The 22,981-nt window shown below is 38.3% G+C and overlaps 2 pseudogenes; one reads left to right on the forward strand and one right to left on the reverse strand.

The window, feature by feature from the left end:
- Positions 1-4,605: 4,605 nt before the first annotated feature.
- On the forward strand, positions 4,606-5,378 carry LOC145062843 (3-isopropylmalate dehydratase small subunit 1 pseudogene; annotated as a pseudogene).
- A 1,778-nt stretch (positions 5,379-7,156) lies between these two features.
- LOC145061923 (histone-lysine N-methyltransferase ATX4-like) overlaps positions 7,157-22,981 on the reverse strand; it is a 29,617-nt pseudogene continuing 13,792 nt past the window's right edge.

Consider the following 22,981-nt stretch of genomic DNA (forward strand, 5'->3'; position numbering starts at 1 on the left):
TCCTAGTCATGGCTTCACCGAAACCTAAGTAATAACACATCTCTTGAGTGTTATGACTTATTATGTAATTTCTCTTATATGTTCTATAACATCACATCATTAAAATCATAACACTCAATTATGTAATAACTTCAATAACTCCATATCTAGATAATTTAAGTGTCTTATTGCATTAAGACACAATTTCTCACTACAATACCACTCTCTTTCTCACCTCATGTTTTCATTTTCTTTACTTTGTCCTAATTCACATTCATAATACATCTCATACAACTTTAAATAATGGGATTGAAAATCCAATAACTCCCCTTTTTCTCCCTTGAAAATCCAATCAAACCCTCTTTTCTTTGTGTTTCTCTGCTATGGAACGAGGAAGGTAAAATAATGGGATTGAAAACGACTCCCTTCTGTTTTATCCAGTTTTTACCCCTTTAACGACTTTGCGTCACAGTATATGTTTGTTCACGTCATATCCTCTTTATCAAGTCACTACTTTCTCACTACATACAACACTTTTGTTGTTTGTCATTAAAAACCGCCACAAAAATTATGTCATCCTACTTCCATTGCCTCGTGTCTTACCTCTTTCGCACTACGATTTTATGAAGGTACATTGCCGCCACTATTCATTTTACATCGACCGCTTTCTCGTTTTGAAATCGTGTCACGACCCTCTCTCTCATCGCATCGCTAATAATGATGCAAGATATAATTATTTTCCCAAACTTCTTACTTTATCCCTCCTTACAATTTCTACTTTTTAACACATTAAGCTCTTTACTCTCGACAATATTTCTTTAGCAATACATGTTAGAATCACACAATTCCAAAACATCATTTTAGTTTTTACACACAATTTTTTACATTTTAAGTTTATATTACACTCTAACTTATATTTTATCCAAAAACAAGCACATATACATGGGTCTGAGACATGTTCCTTCGATCCAAACGTTGTGTTGATTCCCATGCTTCCTTGGACTCACTTGAGTCCACCCTTGACTTCTTTCATCCATTGCAATTGACGAGCATGTAACCCTAAGTGATGCGCTTGAACTACATGCAATTGAGCCCATCAAGCCCTAGTTGCACCATCCTTCATCTCACAACTTGTCCATCATACCAAACCCTCCTCCTTACTCGGGTGATCGAAGTCGGACTCTTGCACCCCACTTGTAGTCAATGTCAAAGTTTATCACCAAGAGGGGCTTAAGCTAGAAATTTCGTGAAGAGGGAATCCAACTTGAAAACAAAATGTAAAAATCATCCTGAGTTAAAATTACTGGATCAAATTACATCATAAATCAATATAATACCCATTGATAAGAAACGCATTACTATAATTCTGTTTTTTAATACCAACAAGATTAATGGACTCACACCTAGTGTAACGCCCAGGTTTCGGGGCTAAACATTTTTAGACGATGTAATAGTCTAGGTCAACTATTGTAACTCTTTTGAAGTAATAAAGATTATATATTTGAATAGTATGTGAATTATGTGCTTATTACTTATTTATAAATGTATAATAAATAAAGGATAAAAATAAGCGTCAAAATTAAAGTGTGAGATAAACCCGATATCTTTACATAAAGTTGTAGTAGTAGAAACAAGGATTCCGGGGATATAAAGAACGCCGAAATCCGAGTTATAACGAAGAAGTTATGACCCGTTGAAGTTTCGCGATGGAGCACAATACCGCGAAGTGTGAATAGTGAATTTACGATAAAGCGAGTTTTAGCCTTAGCGACCTAAACTAAAGTCGTAGAATAAGTTAAACCGAGAGCGTCCATAAAAAGAACGCCCAAATCTGACTTCGTATGATAAAGTTATGATTTTTCGAAGTTTCGGCTTAGCGGTATACAGCCTGAAGTTCGAATATCAGATCAAGCGGTTTGTAGCCGACACAACTTAAATGAGAATCGAAGATCTCGTTAATAGTAGTGTAACGATAAAAAGACAGACGAAAACGGACATCAGATGAAGAAGTTATGAATTTTTAACGGACCAATCATGTCCCGGCCTGTTAATAATATAACTTTTAAAATAAAGTCAAAATTTGCCGACTGAGTCTAAACAAAAGTTGTAGAGTACGTTCCCGCCTACGCGTGGCTATAAAGAACATCGAAAATGGAGTTTTGTATGTTAAAGTTACAATTTTTTAAAGTCGAGTGTACAATTTGCGAAATCTGATGCAAGATGCGATGACGTGGCACGATCCTAGCCTTCCCTTGCTCCCCACGGTCTCGTTTCGGATGAAGGACACATCGACCTTCGCTACGCCCCGCGTCCAAGGTTGGGTACGCCCAGCGTACCTCGGCCTTATCCCTTCCGAGCCTCATGCGAGACAGCTGGATGCGAGGTAGCGGTCTTATCGGAGTTAAGCCCAGCGTAACCGAAGGCTATGCCCAACGTAGTTCGAAGTTCCAGCGCTATAAGTAGGAGTGCGAGGCTGCCATCCTTCTTCACTCATTTCTTCATTCTTTCTCTCACTACTTTCTCTCTCTAAGGTTCCTAAACCTCCCTAAACCCTAGGGAACCTCCCTAGCACCCGAAAGAAGCCCCGAGGCTCCCAGAGTCCCGAGAAAAAGGGTCTTTCAGTTTAGAAATGCTGCTCCGAGCAAATCCCAGTTTTCTTTAAAACCCGCTGTAAGTGAGCTACACCTACGCTATTTTAGAATAACTTTTATTTAATTATAGTAACGTTATTAGGAACTTATAATAAGTACTTGGGCTATTATTATGGGTTATATAAGTATTGTTTAACGCTTATATAATAGTAACAATAACTAGACTATTAATTAGTCGCAGTTAACGTTAGACTAAACCCTAGTGATATTGATACTAGGTTTTATCAAGGGATAATTGTTTTGAGATAACGAAGCGTTGTTCGAAGGCAGAATCACCGCCTTTTCAGGTGAGTGCATAGTTACTTTCAGCTTACACATAGATATAAAGTATTTTATATAAAATACGTGTTGTGTGTGTGCATATTATCTGTATACTTGCTACCTATGTTGGATGAGCGAATTTATGCATGTTTTAAACTGTATATGTATTTTATATCTACCAAATGTGTTGGGTAAAACATGGGTAGATGTAATAGTTGCTATGTAACAAAATAAAATAATGATAGGCCTCGTTATAGACGTTATTGATGATCCAGTCATCTAGTGGAGTATAGATGACGATCATAGGCTATTTTAGACAGTCCAGTGGAACGCTAGCAGACTCGCAACTTATAGGTGTTTATTTGAACTGTGTGCTCACCCGGTGTACTCCATCCCCCACATGGTTGCCTTAAGGACATTTATTGATGAGGAATCCCCTTAGCAGTAGTTTCCATCCCGATGATGATCCTTAGGCTAGGTCCCTTATGATAGGTGTTTTAGGGACGTAAAGTGAGGATAACGGGAACGGGTAATCGGGTTATTGTTGGTTGATGAAATTAAATAACTTATTAATTGTGGGTTGAAAACCCTATGTGCTCACCAGGCTCCCAAGCCTGATCCACTCAGTTTCTTGTATTACAGGTAGTGGCGCATGAGCATAGATGTGATGTCTTGGGATGAGAGATTAAGGGATTTTAGGCCTGTAAATACGAAATAATGTAGTAAGGCCTATATTGTACTGTTTATGTTTTTGATCTGTATCGAACATGACATCCCGAGTCTTTTAATGAAATACATTTCTTTGAAAATGCTTTTGATAAATCTTTATCATATTTTGTTTTGGGACAAATTCCGCAACACTTTTATTTAAAATGTTACTTTGATTTTCAAACAAAGCATAAACAAATCGGTCTTTTCTGGCCGTGAAAATGGGGATGTCACACCTAGACAAGTATACGAAAAAAGAATCAACTTTAAAATTCTTCCTAGTAAACTATAACAAGAAAGAGGGCAGTCATATATATATATATCTATATATATATATATATATATATATATATATATATATATATATATATATATATATATAGAGAGAGAGAGAGAGAGTTAGGTTCAAATGTTTTTAGCAACTATTGTGTGCCTAAATGCACCAATGAGAATTCAAGAAATAATAAATAATTAACTAAATCATTAAAGAGTATTTTGGACCTTTTGTACTTTTATTTAAGGAAATTATTTAATTGAAATCATTCAATTAAGGAAATAAACTAATCATTCAATTAAGGAATTAAACTAAATATATTTGACCTAGTTATGTTTGTGGCTGAACACTTCATCATCGACATCAACATCATCACCATCAACCTAGTTATGTTGTTGTTGCCTTCCGTTCGTTCTTCCCCTGCTTCGATCGAGTTCCTTTCGTCCCCGATCAAATGAAGACGAGAATCGGAGATGCTTTCTCTCTCCTTGCAATAGATCGACAAAACATCGGATTTCTTAAAATGCATGCGAGCCTTCATGCTTCATTCTTTCCTGTCGACGTTACTTTCATTCGTTCCTTCATTACCCGATCAAACAAAAACACATGACATAAAAAGCCCTAATTTCTATTAGGTCACCAGGGTTTGAGAAATCATATTCGTTCCTTCTATGCTTGTAAATTCGGTCGTCTGATATACCGATGTCTTCTTCCACCACCACACAAGCAGCAATGGCGGCCACAACGTCTCTTGATAACCCCACCACGTTTGCCTCTTCCTTACCCCGTGGTCACCACCACCAAGCGTCTGTTTCTGTCTCCACCTTCAGTTTCTCGAATTCCATAAAACAACGCTCATTCAAATCCTTAATTTCCCAACCTATCCTGGCTTCTACCTCACCGGTAACACGCCATACATCCATCGTCTCTACGGCAACATCTGATTCATCTTCATCAGGTTCTGCCACCTCATTTCACGGTCTGTGCTATGTCGTTGGAGACAACATCGACACCGACAAAATCATCCCCTCTGAGTACCTAACCCTGGTCCCATCAAAACCTGATGAATACAAGAAGCTAGGATCCTACGCTCTCATTGAACTCCCGGCGTCGTACGAGACTCGATTCGTTGAGCCAGGGGAGTACCAGTCGAAATATTCGATCATCATCGGTGGAGATAACTTCGGTTGCAGCTCCTCATGAGAACACGCTCTGGTGGCTCTGGGGGCCGCTGGAGTAGCGGCGGTGGTGGCGGAATCATACGCGAGGATATTTTTAGGAATTCGGTTGCAACGGGAGAGGTTTACCCATTGGAATCAGAGGGTATGATTTGTGAAGAGTGCAAAACTGGAGATACGGTGACGATTGAGCTTGCACAAAGCCTTCTAATTAATCATACAACAGGGAAAGAGTATAAATTGAAGCCGATTGGTGATGTTGGACCTGTGATCGAAGCTAGTGGAATCTTTGCATTTGCTCGAAAAGCTGGGATGATTCCTGCTTAGAAACTTGAGGTATTGATCACATTCATCAGTAACTGAATCTCAATGTCTTAAACTGCAAATTGGTATGTGCTAACCCTCAATTTGGGCATGAATTTTGTTGTTTGGTGGTTTATAAACTAGAAAAAACAATAGCTTGATCAAATTAGTTAGGTATTTGAATGTTCAATGTCAAGTGGTTATTATGAAACTTAGAATCAAAAATCACACAACAAGATGATCAGTTCCTTTAAGCTATTGTTAGGCAATGTATTTTTATCTAGGGTTTTCTGGAACTACTTAGCTATGCAACTCGCATCACTCTTGATCATAATTATAATGCATAATCAGAACATAATCATAATGGGTTTATCTGCTCATCAAAACGTTAAAAAAGCTAATTAAACTGAATAAACATTGATCCTAAAATGTTAGTATCTGTATAACTTTCTCAATTGGTGAATTGTCTTCATGTTATTTGATGTTTGTTAAATATCTTCCTTAGGTGAATTGTCTTCATGTTATTTTAAAATTTCTATAGTGATTAAATCATTAAAAACTACTTTGTTATCTGATATAGTATTCTACTTTTGCATGTATGTTGGTTGTGGAAAAATTGTTAGGCAATGTACATCGATAATGTTTGTGGAAAAATTTTGAGACAACTCTCAACCATAGCCCAAGAAAATTATGTAATGAAACAGAAAGTAACTTTAACGCACATAGTAACTCATTTGTATTTGATATATAGAATATAATTTACAAATATTAATAGTAACTTTAATGCTTTATTGGGTCTGACATATATTTTTTTCTTTCGGTTATGGAATACAATTCTAGGTTGTTTGTGCCTTTTTATTTTTCATCAACACAAATTAATTTACTCTTTGAACCTTGTGGTATGCATTCTAAATCAAATATGTTGCTGGAAATTATGTATTCTACCAGAATAGAATTGATATATTCTGCCAGAATGTATTATATGTATTCTGTCATATTCTATTTATTCTACCAGAATATATTAAGTGATAGTTAATTGCAAGTAACATGTTTTTAACAATTATTAGTTTTTGTTGTATTTGTGATAGGAATGGTTGGAAGAAGGCGTTGAAGACCTTCATATTCTTTTAGAATATGTATAATTATATTAAAATGTATAAGGATTTTAGTCTGTAAGAATATGTATGAATTTGTATTTAAGTTCGGATGTATAAGAATATATTAGGATGTTTGTTATTTTTCAACATCTGATTCAAAAAATTTGTTTTTCTTCAATAATATTCTATTAGAATTAAATTCTGAAAGAGCATCATTCTAACAAAAAATATTCTGACAGAATATAATCGGTAAAAATTGAAATTGAATTAATTAAAAAATTCAGATTTTCTTAAATTAGGAGAATTAATCATCCCTAAAAATCAGAAAATTTCCTTTCATAAATGTAGTTAATTGTCCAAAATACCCTTTTGCTAAAAATTGTGTGATTATATGGTACATGTTACCCCATTGTAATATCATACACTCTCAAATCATGTTCATTGATTAATTTCATCCGTTGGTCCAGATCTGTACATTCTGGCACACAATACTTAGTAAAAACAAAATATCCTAAGCCTATATATATATATATATATATATATATATATATATATATATATATGCATCTGCCTCTGAGAGGATAATCTATGCTCTGCTCTGGAAAAGTGTAAGGTGGTCTTCTAATAATGCATATGCATTCCTCTTGTTTCGTTGTGTATAAACAATGGTATTGTGGTGTAGGGTGTGGGTGGATGTAAAGGAAACTAATTCATAAAATTTCTACAATTGGTAGCCCTACATAAACAAGGGACTTTAAGTTCATCATGCTCATCTTGATCAAATTTGTAGTCATACCTGAATCATTCACAATTAAATATTTAAATTAATGAAGTAATGAACCCTCCTTAAAAGCAAAGATATGCAATACATACGTTAACTCATCACCAACAGATACATTGGTTTTGGCTATAAGAGCTATATGGCTCTGATCTGCACCCATACTCAATATCCTAGCATAGCAATTTGGCATGCACTGCAAGAAAAACAAATGTTATTTTTTTTAATTACCACGATACAAAAAAGAAAAGAAAACGTTGTTCGTTTTCAATTGAAGTCGGAAGCATACATACCGAATGATTGATTAATCGTGTTATATTCCCTTTATTTGTGGCATCAATTACAATGTCATTGCTCACCTTGAAGAGCTATAATGCAAGCCAAAAACAACAAGAAATATAATAGTTTATAGTTGTTTTACTTTATATTAAATAAATAAACAAAAAGATTGCAGAATCGACTCACATAGCAATCCTTGGCTTGAGACCGATAATGTACCTCCCTCAAATCTGCAACACTACGCCTCACCTGCTCACCACGATATTCAAGCACCTGCATTCCCACAAAAAAAATCAAACTTACTAGTATTATAATTTATAAAAAAAATCAGTATTGCTTACCATTTCTCCTTCTTGAATTTTGCGTCATGCAAAGAGGCCCCATCCATGTATTCCAGATTTACCAAAACAGACATGCTGCTTTTCTGTCCTTTGGATTTTAATAAAAGAGTTAATAGTTAATAATAAGAACAAAACACATCACATCGATTACAATGGTAGAAAGACAAGTAATATTGTCCATACCTACAAACAGTCAAGTCTTTCCTTGAATGTAGAGAAGTTATTCAAATCTTCGACTTACTGCCAAGATAACAACAAAACAAGTTTTGCTTGATCATTCCATGTCCCACCCAATGCAGATAGAAATTAATTAATTAATTATTGTGTTTGAGGTTAAGCCATCTATTTCATCTACTGAATGTTGGATTGGCCTCATTAACCGATGGAATATTGCCTCCTTTACACCATTCTGAAAAAAAAAATAGCTAACAAGTGAGTGAATATTAAACACAAAAATATTATTATATATAACAAGTCTTTATGGATTGGGGCCTACCTTGACCTTGTGCTTGATCTTTTGTAAATGCGACACCTGGCAACAGAGAGTGGTTCTGGTTCATCTTCATCATTCTCTTCTGCGGTTGATGAATAAGAGACAAAGAGTTCCATTATGGTACACAACAGAAACCTTGAACCCCTAAAACTCTTTCTCTTTCTGATGCAACCTCTTTGCACAAAAAACCTCAGAAGATGTCCTGATTACAATGCCAATGTCTGTTGGGGTTCTACATAAACAACATCTCACTAAAATACCAAAAGGACAATCATAAAGAAAAGGAAATCTAGCCTTACCTATGGACAACACAGTATGAAGTCCATTTGGTGTTATATATGCCACCCTTCTCTGATGAGTGCCGCTAAATACAAACAAACAAATGAGATACGTATTTTATAGAATAAGTAAGTAAACAGATTTATTATTATTACTTGAGCTTACCTCTACACAGTAGCCAGCCCTTAAAGCACACATGGCATGAAAATAAGTAGCACACTTGCAACATTGTATACAAGAACCATGGACCAGTTTGCAAATAACACATGCCTATATAAAGTTATTTCACCAAGACAAGAATTAGATGATAATGATGATGATGAGATATTTTGTAGAGTAAAGTTATTCCTAATGCCTAATCCTACTACCTTGAAAAAAGATTCAAGTGGAATCCGAAGGAGACCAGTTGTAGGCTCCATTTTTTCATCACTTGCAAAAGAAACCTCGGGCCGGAACCATGCACAAATCACATGAACCCAAAAACTCTATATCAGTTGGCTTCAAAGCACCACCTGCATAACAACATATTATATTATATTATATTATATTATATAACATTTACAAACACCTCAACCCAACAATTGCAAAAGTACCTTTAATAGGGCAGAGACAACAATCTCTTTCAACTTGAGGCGTTTCAAATGCTCTACAACCCCAAGATGTGAAATCATGGATGTCTCTCACCCCATAGCATTCTTGATGGACATCTATTGCACACTTGTTGCATATAATAAATTTGTTCACATCATAGTCCTCATCCCATCTACAGATAGCACAGCGTTCACTTGTCCACTTTGCATTCACAGCCTCATACTTGTCTGTAATTTCATTTTTACAGATCAACATTATATTATATTATCTATATAATATAACACAATAACAAGGTTACAAAGAAAACTGTACCTTGAAGAAATGAAAACAATTGTTATTCATCTAAAGCTACTATTACAGCTAAATCAACCTTTGATGGGTTTTAGCCATAAGAACATCATATGTGCTCATGCAAACCCTAATGCTTGGATCTAGGTTTCTCTATTGTACATGCAATTCATCCAAGACTTTAAACCCTAGATCTAGCATATAATTAATCATATTAACATAAAATAGGGTTTAAGATATTACCTTGATTGTTATGTAGCAATAACAATCCCAAATCTCCTTGTAATGACTTTAGAAAGCTTAGAGTCACAAATGTCACTCCTCTAATGGTTCACAAACACCAAGAGCAAGAGGATGAAGAACAAGGAGAGAGGAGGCTGCCCAAAATGTGTACAAACCCTAGAAGGAGTCTTCCCCACGTTTTTGGGGCTTAAGGGCACTTTATATACATGTAGGCTATTAGGGTTTTGAACTAGGAAACCCTAAACTGACTGCTTAAGCCCTAAGTAGCCCATGGACCCTTCTCTAATAAGCCTTGGAAGATTTCTAATGGGTTTCCCCATAGAATTCGTCCAACCTTATATTATAAGGTAATCCATAGCCCAATTGCAATTATCTTATAATTACAATTCCAGTCCCTTAAGTTTAATTAATCTCTTTTAGTCACAAAATTAATTATCAATTAATTCTTGACCAATATTAATTAAACAATATGATTTCTCCTTTAATATATTATTCTCATAATATATTAATAAATCATAATTAATCCTTTCTCTCCATAATTCATCCTATCAAGTTGCTTTGGTGAAGGCAACCCAAAAGGACCATGCACCATCGGGTCAAGTACATACCAAAATAGTTATGGACTTAGACACTAATCCAACAGTCTCCCACTTGGATAAGTCTAATAACTATTATGCGCAAGACTTCAGATCCTGACCTGCAATCGTAGCTTTCAAAAGCCGCTGTCAACTCTGATCTTATCAGATACGCGTGTCCTTTAGATAAGGGATCATACATTCCTCCATTCTAAATATCATATAGATATGAGACATGAACTTAATCATTATCTCTATACTATTTCTCTATCTCCGATTTATGACAACTGACAACAGACTACAATTGAACACATCAATTTAGTCCCGGCTTGGCCAAGCGCTTAGGTGCCATCACTAAATCACCGAGAGGCCCAAAGATATCGCTTTTATCCTACTTTGGATAAAAGGAACGGATAAACTTTGATTCAATGCTTGCTTGCACTCACTTACCAAATTACACACAACAATATGTTTTATAACACCAAGTTACTGGTGCGTTTACATATTATCAATATGCAATCGACTCGCAAGATACAACTCACACATCTCGGTTTCAAGAATATAAGATGTTATCGTCTCACCAATCACTCGTGATACAATTCATGAAGTGATCTGTGACATCCCCAAAATCACGGCCAGAAAAGACCGGTTTGTTTATGCTTTGTTTAAAAATCAGAGTTACATTTTAAATGAAAGTGTTGCGGAATTTGTCCCAAAACAAGATATGATAAAGATTTATCAAAAGCATTTCCATAGAAATGTATTTCATTAAAAGACTTGGGATGTCATGTTCGTACAGATCAAAAGCATAAACAGTACAATATAAGCCTTACTATATTATTTCATATCTACAGGCCTATATCCGTAATCCCTCGTCCAAAACATCACATCTATGCTCATGCGCCACTACCTGTAATACATAAAACTGAGTGGGTCAGGCTTGGGAGCCTGGTGAGCACATAGGGTTTTCAACCCACAATAAATAAGTTTATTAATTTCATCAATCAACAATAACCCGATTACTCGTTCCCGTTATCCTCACTTTACGTCCCTAAACACCTATCATAAGGGACCTAGCCTAAGGATCATCATCGGGACGGACACTACTGCTAAGGGGATTCCTCAGCAATAAATGTCCTAAAGGCAACCATGTGGGGGATGGAGTACACCGGTGAACACATCGTTCACAAACACCTACAGGTTGCGAGCCTGCTAGTGTTCCACTGGACTGTCTAGAAGAGTCCGTGGTCGTCATCCATACTCCGCTAGATGACAGAAACAACAACATCAACATCGAGGCCTCTCATCATTTTATCACACATCAGCTATTACATCTACCCATGTTTTACCCCAACATTTTCGTAGATATAAAATACATATACAATTTAAATCATTGAAAACATGTATAACAATGTTCATCCAGCATAGATAGAAAGTATTCAGATAATATGCACACATAGCATGTAATTTGTATAAAATACTTCATATCTATGTGTAAGCTGAAAGTAACTATGCACTCACCTGATTAGGTGGTGACTCAGCACTCGGACAGCGCTTCGATACTCTCAAAACGATATTCCTTCGATAAAACCTAGTATCAATACCACTAGGGTTTAGTTTAACGATAACCGCGACAAATTAATTAGTCCGAGTATTATTAAGCGTTAATAATACTCGATATAACTCATAATAATAGCCCAAATAATTATTTTAAGGACCTAATAACATTCCTATAATTATTTGAAAGCTATATTAAAAATTGCGTAAGCGTAGCACACTTACAACGAATTTTATCGAGAACCGGGACTTGATTGGAGCAACGTTTCGAAACCGAAAAACTCCTTTTTCTCGGGACTCCGGGAGCCTCGGGGCTTCCCTAGGGTGCTAAGGGGCTTAACTAGGGTTTAGAGGTGTTTTGGGGTTGTAGAGAGAGAAAGAAGTTAGAGAGAGAAGTGAAAAAGGTGTGAAAAATGATGAAGTCTCGGCCTCCTTTTATAGTCCTGCGAGGCCTCGGTACGCTGGGCGTACCTCGGACCTACGCGGGGCGTAGTCATCGGATAAGGGCGCCACCTCGGTCCAGCTGGCTTGCACTCCGGAAGAGATAAGGGCGAGGGTACGCGGGGCGTACTGGCTTCGGACGCGGAGCGTACAGCGAGGGCAGGTGTCATCATCCGAAGCGCGTTCCTTCATCAGCGATGGGCGGCCCAGATGCAGCCACGTCATCAGCCTCGCAACAGACTTCGCATTTTCATACTTCAACTTTAAAAATTCGTAACTTTCGCGTACGACCTCCGTTTTCGACGTTCTTTATATCCACGCGAAGGTGGGAACGTACTCTACAACTTTCGTTTAGACTCCGTTGGCTAATTTTGGCTCGATTTTAAATTTTATATTATTAACGGGCCGGGACACGATTGGTCCGTTAAATCCTCATAACTTCTTCATCCGACATCCGTTTTCACCCATCTTTTTCTCGTTACGCTACCCTTAACGAGATCTTTGATTCTTGTTCAGGTCGTGTCGGCTAAAAACCGCTCGATCTAATATTCGAATTTCGGGCTGTACACTGCTATTCCGAAACTTCGAAAAATCATAACTTCTTCATACGAAGTCAGATTTGGGCGTTCTTTTTATCGATGTTCTTATTTTAACATATTCTATGACTTTCGTTTAGATCGCTAAGGCTAAATCTTGCTCTATCGTAAATTCACTATTTACGCTTCCCGGTGCTGTGCCGGTTTTACCGTAAAACTTCGACGGGTCATAACTTCTTCGTTATAACTCGGATTTCGGCATTCTTTATATGTACGGAAACCTTGAGACATATTCTACAACTTTATGTAGAGATATCGGGATTATCTTATACTTTAATTTTGACGCTTATTTTTATTATTTATTAATTATACATTTATAATTAAATTATAAGCACATAAATACACATAATTCACATAATACTCAAATATTTCATCTTTATTACTTCAAAAAGAGTTACAAGAGTTGACCTAGACTATTACATTGACAAAATGCTTAGCCCTGAAACCCGGGCGTTACAATTCTCTCCCCCTTAGGATGATTCCGTCCCGGAATCATGCATCAGCAAACAGATGTGGATAGCGACTCATCATGTCATCCTCTGTTTCCCAAGTGAGATTCGGCCCATTCGAATGTTTCCATCGGACTAGCACCAAGTCGACCATCTTGCGTCGTAACTTCTTAGTCTTACGGTCGACAATTGCCTCAGGCTCTTCGATCAGCCTTTTATTCTCATCCATCCTTAACTCTGAGATTGGAATTATGTCGGGAACATCTCCCGTGAATTTCCTCAAATAACACACATGGAAAGTGTTATGAATACCATTGAGTTCTTCGGGCAATTCCAGCTTGTAAGCTTGGTTCCCAATCTTCTGAAGAACTTTGAACGGTCCAATAAACCTTGGACTCAACTTTCCTCGTTTCCCAAATCGTATAAGTCCCTTCCATGGTGAGACTTTAAGCAGAACGGAATCCCCAACCTCGAAGGTTATCGGTCGTCTTTTCTTGTCAGCATAGCTCTTCTGACGATCCTGAGCTGCTAACATTCTTTCCCTAATCACCTTCAACTTCTCGGCAGTCTCATGGACTATCTCGGGGCCCATAAACTGCTTCTCTCCGGCTTCAAGCCAACAAGACGGCGTACGACACTTTTGTCCATACAAGGCTTGGTAAGGTGCCATCTTGATGCTCGAGTGAAAACTATTGTTGTAGGAAAATTCTACCAGAGGTAAGTGCTCGTCCCAATTTCCTTGGAATTCGAGGGTACATGCTCTCAGCATATCTTCTAGTGTCTGAATCGTTCTTTCGCTTTGGCCATCAGTTTGCGGATGGTAAGCAGTACTCAAACATAACTTTGTACCCAACTCCTCTTGTAGACTCCTCCAAAACCTTGACGTGAAACGACTATCACGATGTGATACAATCGTAAGAGGAACACCGTGAAGTCTTACAATTTCCTTCACGTAAGCATTTGCGAGCTTATCCATAGACCACTTCTCGTTGGCTGCTATGAAGTGTGCGCTCTTGGTGAAACGATCCACGACTACCCAAATCATGTCGTGACCGTTCTTCGTCCTGGGCAGTTTAGTCACAAAATCCATGGTGATGTCTTCCCATTTACCCATGGGTACAGGTAAAGGTTCTAAACTCCCATACGGTTTCTGATGTTGTGCCTTAACCCTTGCACATGTTACGCACTCGGCCACATACTTCGCAACATCGAGCTTCATCGTCGGCCACCAGTAGTAGGGTTTTAGGTCCCTATACATTTTAGTGCTACCGGGATGAATCGAGTACATGGTCTTGTGTGCCTCTTCCATCAGAAGATCTCTTATTCCTCCCGTCTTAGGTACCCAAATTCGATCTTGGAATACCTTCAGTCCTTGACTGTTTGTACCGAACACTAACGTTCTTCCCAAACGTTCTTCCTTTCGGTCATTTTTCTCTAAAGCTTCTTCTTGAGCTTTCCTGATACTTTCGACAATCGTTGAAACGACTTCATATCTTAACGCTCTTGGCCTTTTCCTTTCCAGATTGACTTTCCGACTGAGAGCATCAGCAACAATATTTGCTTTACCTGGGTGGTAAAGTATCTCACAGTCGTAGTCCTTGAGAAGTTCTAGCCAGCGTCGTTGCCTCATGTTCAAATCCTTCTGATTAAAGAGATACTGGAGACTCTTATGATCAGTGAAGAGCTTGCACTTCGTGCCGTAGAGGTAATGCCTCCATATCTTTAAGGCAAAAGCTACCGCTGCCAACTCCAAATCATGAGTGGGGTAGTTCTTTTCGTGCTCTTTCAATTGTCGAGATGCGTATGCTATCACCTTTTCTCTTTGGGTCAGAACACAACCCAACCCGACTCCAGATGCATCACTGTAAACTGCGAAGTCTTCAACTCCATCGGGTAGAGAAAGTATCGGTGCTTCGCATAACTTCTTCTTTAGCTTCTCGAACGCCTCTTCGTGTTTCTCACTCCATGTATATGTGGCTCCTTTATGAGTCAAAGCTGTTAATGGAGCAGCTATCGAAGAAAAGCCTTGGATAAATCGTTGATAATATCCGGCTAATCCTAGAAAGCTTCGAATCTCCGTGGGACTCTTTGGACGTTCCCACTTCATTACAGCCTCGATCTTTGCGGGGTCAACCATTATTCCTTCTTGGTTAACAACATGACCCAAGAATTGGACTTCCCATATCCAAAAGTCGCATTTGGAGAACTTTGCAAAAAGCTTCTCCTTCTTCAACACTTCTAATACTTCCCGTAGATGCTTGCCATGCTCCTCTTGGCTTTTCGAGTAGATGAGAATGTCGTCGATGAACACTATCACAGATTTATCGAGGAATGGTTTACAAACCCTATTCATCAAATCCATGAATGCTGCGGGAGCATTGGTTAGTCCGAATGACATAACCAAGCACTCGTAGTGTCCATATCTTGTTCTGAATGCAGTCTTTTCAATATCCTGCTCCCTCACCTTCAACTGATGATATCCTGACCTAAGATCGATCTTTGAGAAGTAGCTCGAACCTTGCAGCTGATCGAATAGGTCATCAATCCTCGGCAATGGATACTTGTTCTTCACCGTTGCCTTATTCAGCTCTCGGTAGTCTATGCACATCCTCATGCTTCCGTCCTTCTTCTTGACGAATAACACCGGAGCTCCCCAGGGTGATGAACTAGGTCGAATAAAACCGTTGTCCAACAGCTCCTGAAGTTGCGTCATGAGCTCCTTCATCTCCGTCGGTGATAATCGGTAAGGTGCCTTTGCTATCAGTGTTGTTCCTGGTAACAAGTCTATACGAAACTCCACTTGCCTATCAGGTGGTAATCCGGGAAGATCTTCGGGAAAGACTTCCAGATAATCACACACAACCGGTATATTCTGCACCTCTTTCTTCTCCTTCTTGGCATCGATTACGAATGCCAAGTATGATGCACATCCTTTGGACAAACATTTCCTGGCTTTCATCAGGGAGATGATTCCAGAATTCACTCTGTGTTTGTCCCCATACACCATAAATGATTCTTTTCCGGGTGGGTTTACCTTTACTATCTTCTTTCGGCATTGAATCTCAGCATCGTTAGCGCTAAGCCAATCCATACCCAAAACGATATCGAAACCGTTTAACTCTATGGGTAATAGCTCTTCGTGGAATTCGTTTCCGTTTAGGTCAATGACGATGTTCCTAATATGATTACTAACAGGTACGAATTTGCCACTGGCAACTTCTACAATCAGGGTATTATCTAGTTTTTCTACAGGCAATGCTAATTTCCCACCAAATTTATGCGACACAAAGGAGTAGTTGGCTCCGGAATCAAATAGTATATTTGTAGGCAAACCATTTACAAGAAAGGTACCTAAAGCGACGTCTGCTGCCTCCTTTGCAGCCTCGAGCGTCATCTGGAAGGCTCTTGCCTTCGGCTTCGGTGGTATGTTGGGTCTTCCCGTCTCCTTCTTCTTCGGGCAATCCCTTGAAATGTGCCCCTCCTCGTTGCACTCATAACAGACCTTCTTAGTGAACGTGCATTCATTGGCATAGTGCCCAGGCTTTCCGCATTTGTAACAAGTGACCCCTCCGTCACACTTCCCAGAGTGCTTTTTCTTGCACTTGTCACACCACTTCGCTTCTGATCCTCCTCCTCTCGAACCAAACTTCGAGAATCTACCCTTCTTACCGGACCTTGAGGATCCGTCAAATTTCCTTTTCTCGCCAACCTCGACTTTGCTGGTAGCTCTTCCCTTAATCATATCCTCCACAGACTTGGCAGCCCAGATAGCTGCCTCCAAGGTAGGTGCCTGACGCACTGGCACCGCGTACTCCCATGGTAATCCTTTTGCGTACTTATCAATTTTTGTCAGCTCGTCCGGAACAAGACGCAAGGCAAATTCCATCTTTTCTGTGAAGTTGTTCGTGTATTCATCGATTGACATGCTCCCCTTCTTTAGGGTTAGAAACTGGTTCTCTAGCTCGAGCAGGTTTTGAGCTGAGCAATACTTTCGTTTGAATTGTACCAGAAATTCTGCCCATGCCAGTTCCAGGGGTTTGTTGGGGCTTAAAGTCTTCCCCAAAGTATTCCACCAACGTACAGCGCCTCCTCGAAACTGACGCACTGCAAACGTGGTCTGTAGTTTCCCTCTGCAACCGCATGTCATGAAAGCTAACTCCATCTCCGAGATCCAATCCATGACTCCGATTGGATCTTCCTTTCCCGTGAAAGTCGATGGCTTGCAAGTCTGAAAATCCTTGTACTTGCATCCATTTCTCTCGAATCCGTCATCTTGGTTATTTTCTTGAACTATTGGTTGGTTGACTTGACCAATAGTTCCACTGTAGTCTCCTTCCTCAGTCTGCCCTTCGTTCAACTCGGGCTGTTCGATTTGAATAGTGCCTTCCTCTCGATTTTGCTGGAGAAAACGTCTAGTTTCCTCCATTTGACGATCCAACATAGCCTGGATCATCGCTTGCACTCCGGCCATCATGACTGGCTCAGGTGCAACTTCTTCTACAACAGGTATTTGTTGAACCACTGGGGGTTGGTTCCTATCTCCATTCGCGTTCACGTTTCCGCTACGAGTCCTTGCCATCTTGATCTATACACCGAATAAGGTGAATTTAGATCTTTATTTAGGATAGACGTTTTAAATCGTCCTTATCACTCCGAAACGTTTACATGCTAGTTCTAATATTGTAGTCGTACGTTTAGAATCCTAAACACATAAGGTTTCCAGATCCGGTCAGCAACAGACCATAGATCCGAACAATTAACAGCATATTATGCACAAAGCATTTAGCACATAAAAGCATTTTAGGCACAATTCCTAAAATAAGCTAGTGCTCACACCTCACAATCATTGCTTAGCATTCTAAGTTTAAGTCTAGAAATCCTACAAATTCCTAGTTCGCTTAAACTAATGCTCTGATACCAACTGTGACATCCCCAAAATCACGGCCAGAAAAGACCGGTTTGTTTATGCTTTGTTTAAAAATCAGAGTTACATTTTAAATGAAAGTGTTGCGGAATTTGTCCCAAAACAAGATATGATAAAGATTTATCAAAAGCATTTCCATAGAAATGTATTTCATTAAAAGACTTGGGATGTCATGTTCGTACAGATCAAAAACATAAACAGTACAATATAAGCCTTACTACATTATTTCATATCTACAGGCCTATATCCGTAATCCCTCGTCCAAAACATCACATCTATGCTCATGCGCCACTACCTGTAATACATAAAACTGAGTGGGTCAGGCTTGGGAGCCTGGTGAGCACATAGGGTTTTCAACCCACAATAAATAAGTTTATTAATTTCATCAATCAACAATAACCCGATTACTCGTTCCCGTTATCCTCACTTTACGTCCCTAAACACCTATCATAAGGGACCTAGCCTAAGGATCATCATCGGGACGGACACTACTGCTAAGGGGATTCCTCAGCAATAAATGTCCTAAAGGCAACCATGTGGGGGATGGAGTACACCGGTGAACACATCGTTCACAAACACCTACAGGTTGCGAGCCTGCTAGTGTTCCACTGGACTGTCTAGAAGAGTCCGTGGTCGTCATCCATACTCCGCTAGATGACAGAAACAACAACATCAACATCGAGGCCTCTCATCATTTTATCACACATCAGCTATTACATCTACCCATGTTTTACCCCAACATTTTCGTAGATATAAAATACATATACAGTTTAAATCATTGAAAACATGTATAACAATGTTCATCCAGCATAGATAGCAAGTATTCAGATAATATGCACACATAGCACGTAATTTGTATAAAATACTTCATATCTATGTGTAAGCTGAAAGTAACTATGCACTCACCTGATTAGGTGGTGACTCAGCACTCGGACAGCGCTTCGATACTCTCAAAACGATATTCCTTCGATAAAACCTAGTATCAATACCACTAGGGTTTAGTTTAACGATAACCGCGACAAATTAATTAGTCCGAGTATTATTAAGCGTTAATAATACTCGATATAACTCATAATAATAGCCCAAATAATTATTTTAAGGACCTAATAACATTCCTATAATTATTTGAAAGCTATATTAAAAATTGCGTAAGCGTAGCACACTTACAGCGAATTTTATCGAGAACCGGGACTTGATTGGAGCAACGTTTCGAAACCGAAAAACTCCTTTTTCTCGGGACTCCGGGAGCCTCGGGGCTTCCCTAGGGTGCTAAGGGGCTTAACTAGGGTTTAGAGGTGTTTTGGGGTTGTAGAGAGAGAAAGAAGTTAGAGAGAGAAGTGAAAAAGGTGTGAAAAATGATGAAGTCTCGGCCTCCTTTTATAGTCCTGCGAGGCCTCGGTACGCTGGGCGTACCTCGGACCTACGCGGGGCGTAGTCATCGGATAAGGGCGCCACCTCGGTCCAGCTGGCTTGCACTCCGGAAGAGATAAGGGCGAGGGTACGCGGGGCGTACTGGCTTCGGACGCGGAGCGTACAGCGAGGGCAGGTGTCATCATCCGAAGCGCGTTCCTTCATCAGCGATGGGCGGCCCAGATGCAGCCACGTCATCAGCCTCGCAACAGACTTCGCATTTTCATACTTCAACTTTAAAAATTCGTAACTTTCGCGTACGACCTCCGTTTTCGACGTTCTTTATATCCACGCGAAGGTGGGAACGTACTCTACAACTTTCGTTTGGACTCCGTTGGCTAATTTTGGCTCGATTTTAAATTTTATATTATTAACGGGCCGGGACACGATTGGTCCGTTAAATCCTCATAACTTCTTCATCCGACATCCGTTTTCACCCATCTTTTTCTCGTTACGCTACCCTTAACGAGATCTTTGATTCTTGTTCAGGTCGTGTCGGCTAAAAACCGCTCGATCTAATATTCGAATTTCGGGCTGTACACTGCTATTCCGAAACTTCGAAAAATCATAACTTCTTCATACGAAGTCAGATTTGGGCGTTCTTTTTATCGATGTTCTTATTTTAACATATTCTATGACTTTCGTTTAGATCGCTAAGGCTAAATCTTGCTCTATCGTAAATTCACTATTTACGCTTCCCGGTGCCGTGCCGGTTTTACCGTAAAACTTCGACGGGTCATAACTTCTTCGTTATAACTTGGATTTCGGCATTCTTTATATGTACGGAAACCTTGAGACATATTCTACAACTTTATGTAGAGATATCGGGATTATCTTATACTTTAATTTTGACGCTTATTTTTATTATTTATTAATTATACATTTATAATTAAATTATAAGCACATAAATACACATAATTCACATAATACTCAAATATTTCATCTTTATTACTTCAAAAAGAGTTACAAGAGTTGACCTAGACTATTACATTGACAAAAATGCTTAGCCCTGAAACCCGGGCGTTACATGATCCAAGTGAGCGTGGGTTTGATCCAATGGTCAAATCATATTCATAAGCACTCATGAACGTTGCAGCAAACATTTGCTTATGTCTAATACACTTTAGACAATCCACACACCAATTCACGACAGTTTTCATTCATACCTACTTCCAACATATGAATGACTGTGGTCCGTTCGAATAATTTGACTGTTCTAAACCAATTAAATTGCTCAGGAAGTCAAAACATGCAAAGTCAAACACAAGAATAATACTAATCCTATATGGTCCCAAACCCTTGAGTATAAATAAACCCCTTTTATTTATCACCATATCGATTAGTCATTATTTGTTGTTTCGGATAATCAACTTCTTACTTGAATCATTACAACACTTGTCTCATGCTCTTAGCATGCACACGATGTTTACCTATGGTTCTTACTTTGTAAAATAGATCAAATGAACACATTTCCAATCATACTCATTTCATAATTCCCAATTCTTATCACAAGTGAAAGAATATCAAATTCTTGCCACTTATAGAATATGTAGATTTTAACATTTTATACAATGATCCTTTCGTAAAGTCATAGCTAAAAATCATCAAGACTTGGCCAATCTCTATAAGAAACAATTCTATAGATATGATGTCTCTTACTCAAAGTACATTCCTTTGAACATCCTTTTGCATAAAAGTTTCTAACAAAGATTCTCAATATCCAACTCCCAATATGGAAACATTTCCATATTTTTCCATATGACAAATCTTTCTTAATAGAATCTTATCTATTCATAATAATGTCGATATGGTCCATCCAATATCATACTTCCAACTACTCACAAGCGACCAATCCTCAGCGAGCTTTGGATCGTCCTTTGATAGTTGTTTAATTATCTTAGTCAAAAATGATTATTGTCCTTTTTCCCTCTAAATGCGCTAGACATTTGGAAAATTTTAGAATGGTCAAATATTATAGCATTTGCAATCGATCCTTTACCTGAAGCGTATGGGACACGATGCATAATGTTCTTACATAAAGATACAATATTTTATCAATCTTTTGCCATAATATTTTATGTGTCATGTTCTCACAATTCGAACTATGATGAGGGATTCCATAATCATAATCGAAATTTGAGAACGCACTATGTATCCTTGATTAAATTTATTAACATTCCACAACCTAAGCTTTTAGATTTGAAATGAAGCATAATATTCTCTCCCTTAATTATAGAAAAACAACTATTCAACCCTTACAACTTTGCAAAGTATGACTCTTGTTTTCTATAATTAATATTGCTAACTTGCAATACTTGCCTGAATAATCATATAAGCATAACATTTATGCTCCCAATATCACAATGATTATTATAAACATAACACTTATGCTCCCACTAGCTTTGACATGTATTCAGAAATAGCTTAACTTTGAGAAAAACAATGCCTATTGAATTTCTTTAAGTTCATATTTCTAATACACAATGCTTTGATAATCTTTTATCAAGGCTTCTTAAACTTATACACCTTTGCCTTAGATAGCTCATATGTGTGTCTAAACAATTCAGACTAATTGCCAAATCTCACAATTCGAATCATGGAAAGGGATACCATAACCATAATCGAATTCGAGAATACAATTTCACAATCACTATCTTCTTAAAATCTTCCTTTTAGTGAAAGCATTTCCTCACAGTCATTTTCATGAAGGAGAGAATCTTATGACACTTAGATTTTAATGGTGTATGTGTTCCTATCCATGCGAATTTGTCAAAACCAAAGTTTCCGACAAATCCAAACTCATATGGACCGAACTTCTAAATCTTGATTTCTTGCCTTATGGTAACACGAGTGCCCACCATGTCTTCCAAGTAGTTAAGCAGCTCACCCTTTCCTATCAATGTACTTTTCATTGATCAAGGTGCTTGCCTTTTATGCATCCAAATGAGAACTCACAGAACAAACATGCATAATTAACTTAATTGAAATGGCACAGAAACAAGATAGTGTCAACACTCAAGTCAATTGAGACTCCCACTAACTCCTTGACATATAAGATTCTTTTGTCAATAACATTTCTTGACAAACAAATATTCAAGAGTTAGTGTAGCTTTTATCAAAACACTTCATGAAATTGGTCCTAGTTGGTCTTTGTCTTGTCCAAGACATCACAACTTTCCACATTCGATGAATGTTATAAACCTTCTTTAGACTTGTCACTCAATGTCACAATCTTAACACCAAGACTTGTTATTGGAACGAAGTATGATTGACCTTTTGATTTAAC

Source organism: Lactuca serriola, chromosome 7 (assembly GCF_051521515.1).
Source record: "Lactuca serriola cultivar US96UC23 chromosome 7, Lser_US96UC23_V15, whole genome shotgun sequence".
In the NCBI taxonomy this organism is placed as follows: Eukaryota; Viridiplantae; Streptophyta; class Magnoliopsida; order Asterales; family Asteraceae; genus Lactuca; species Lactuca serriola.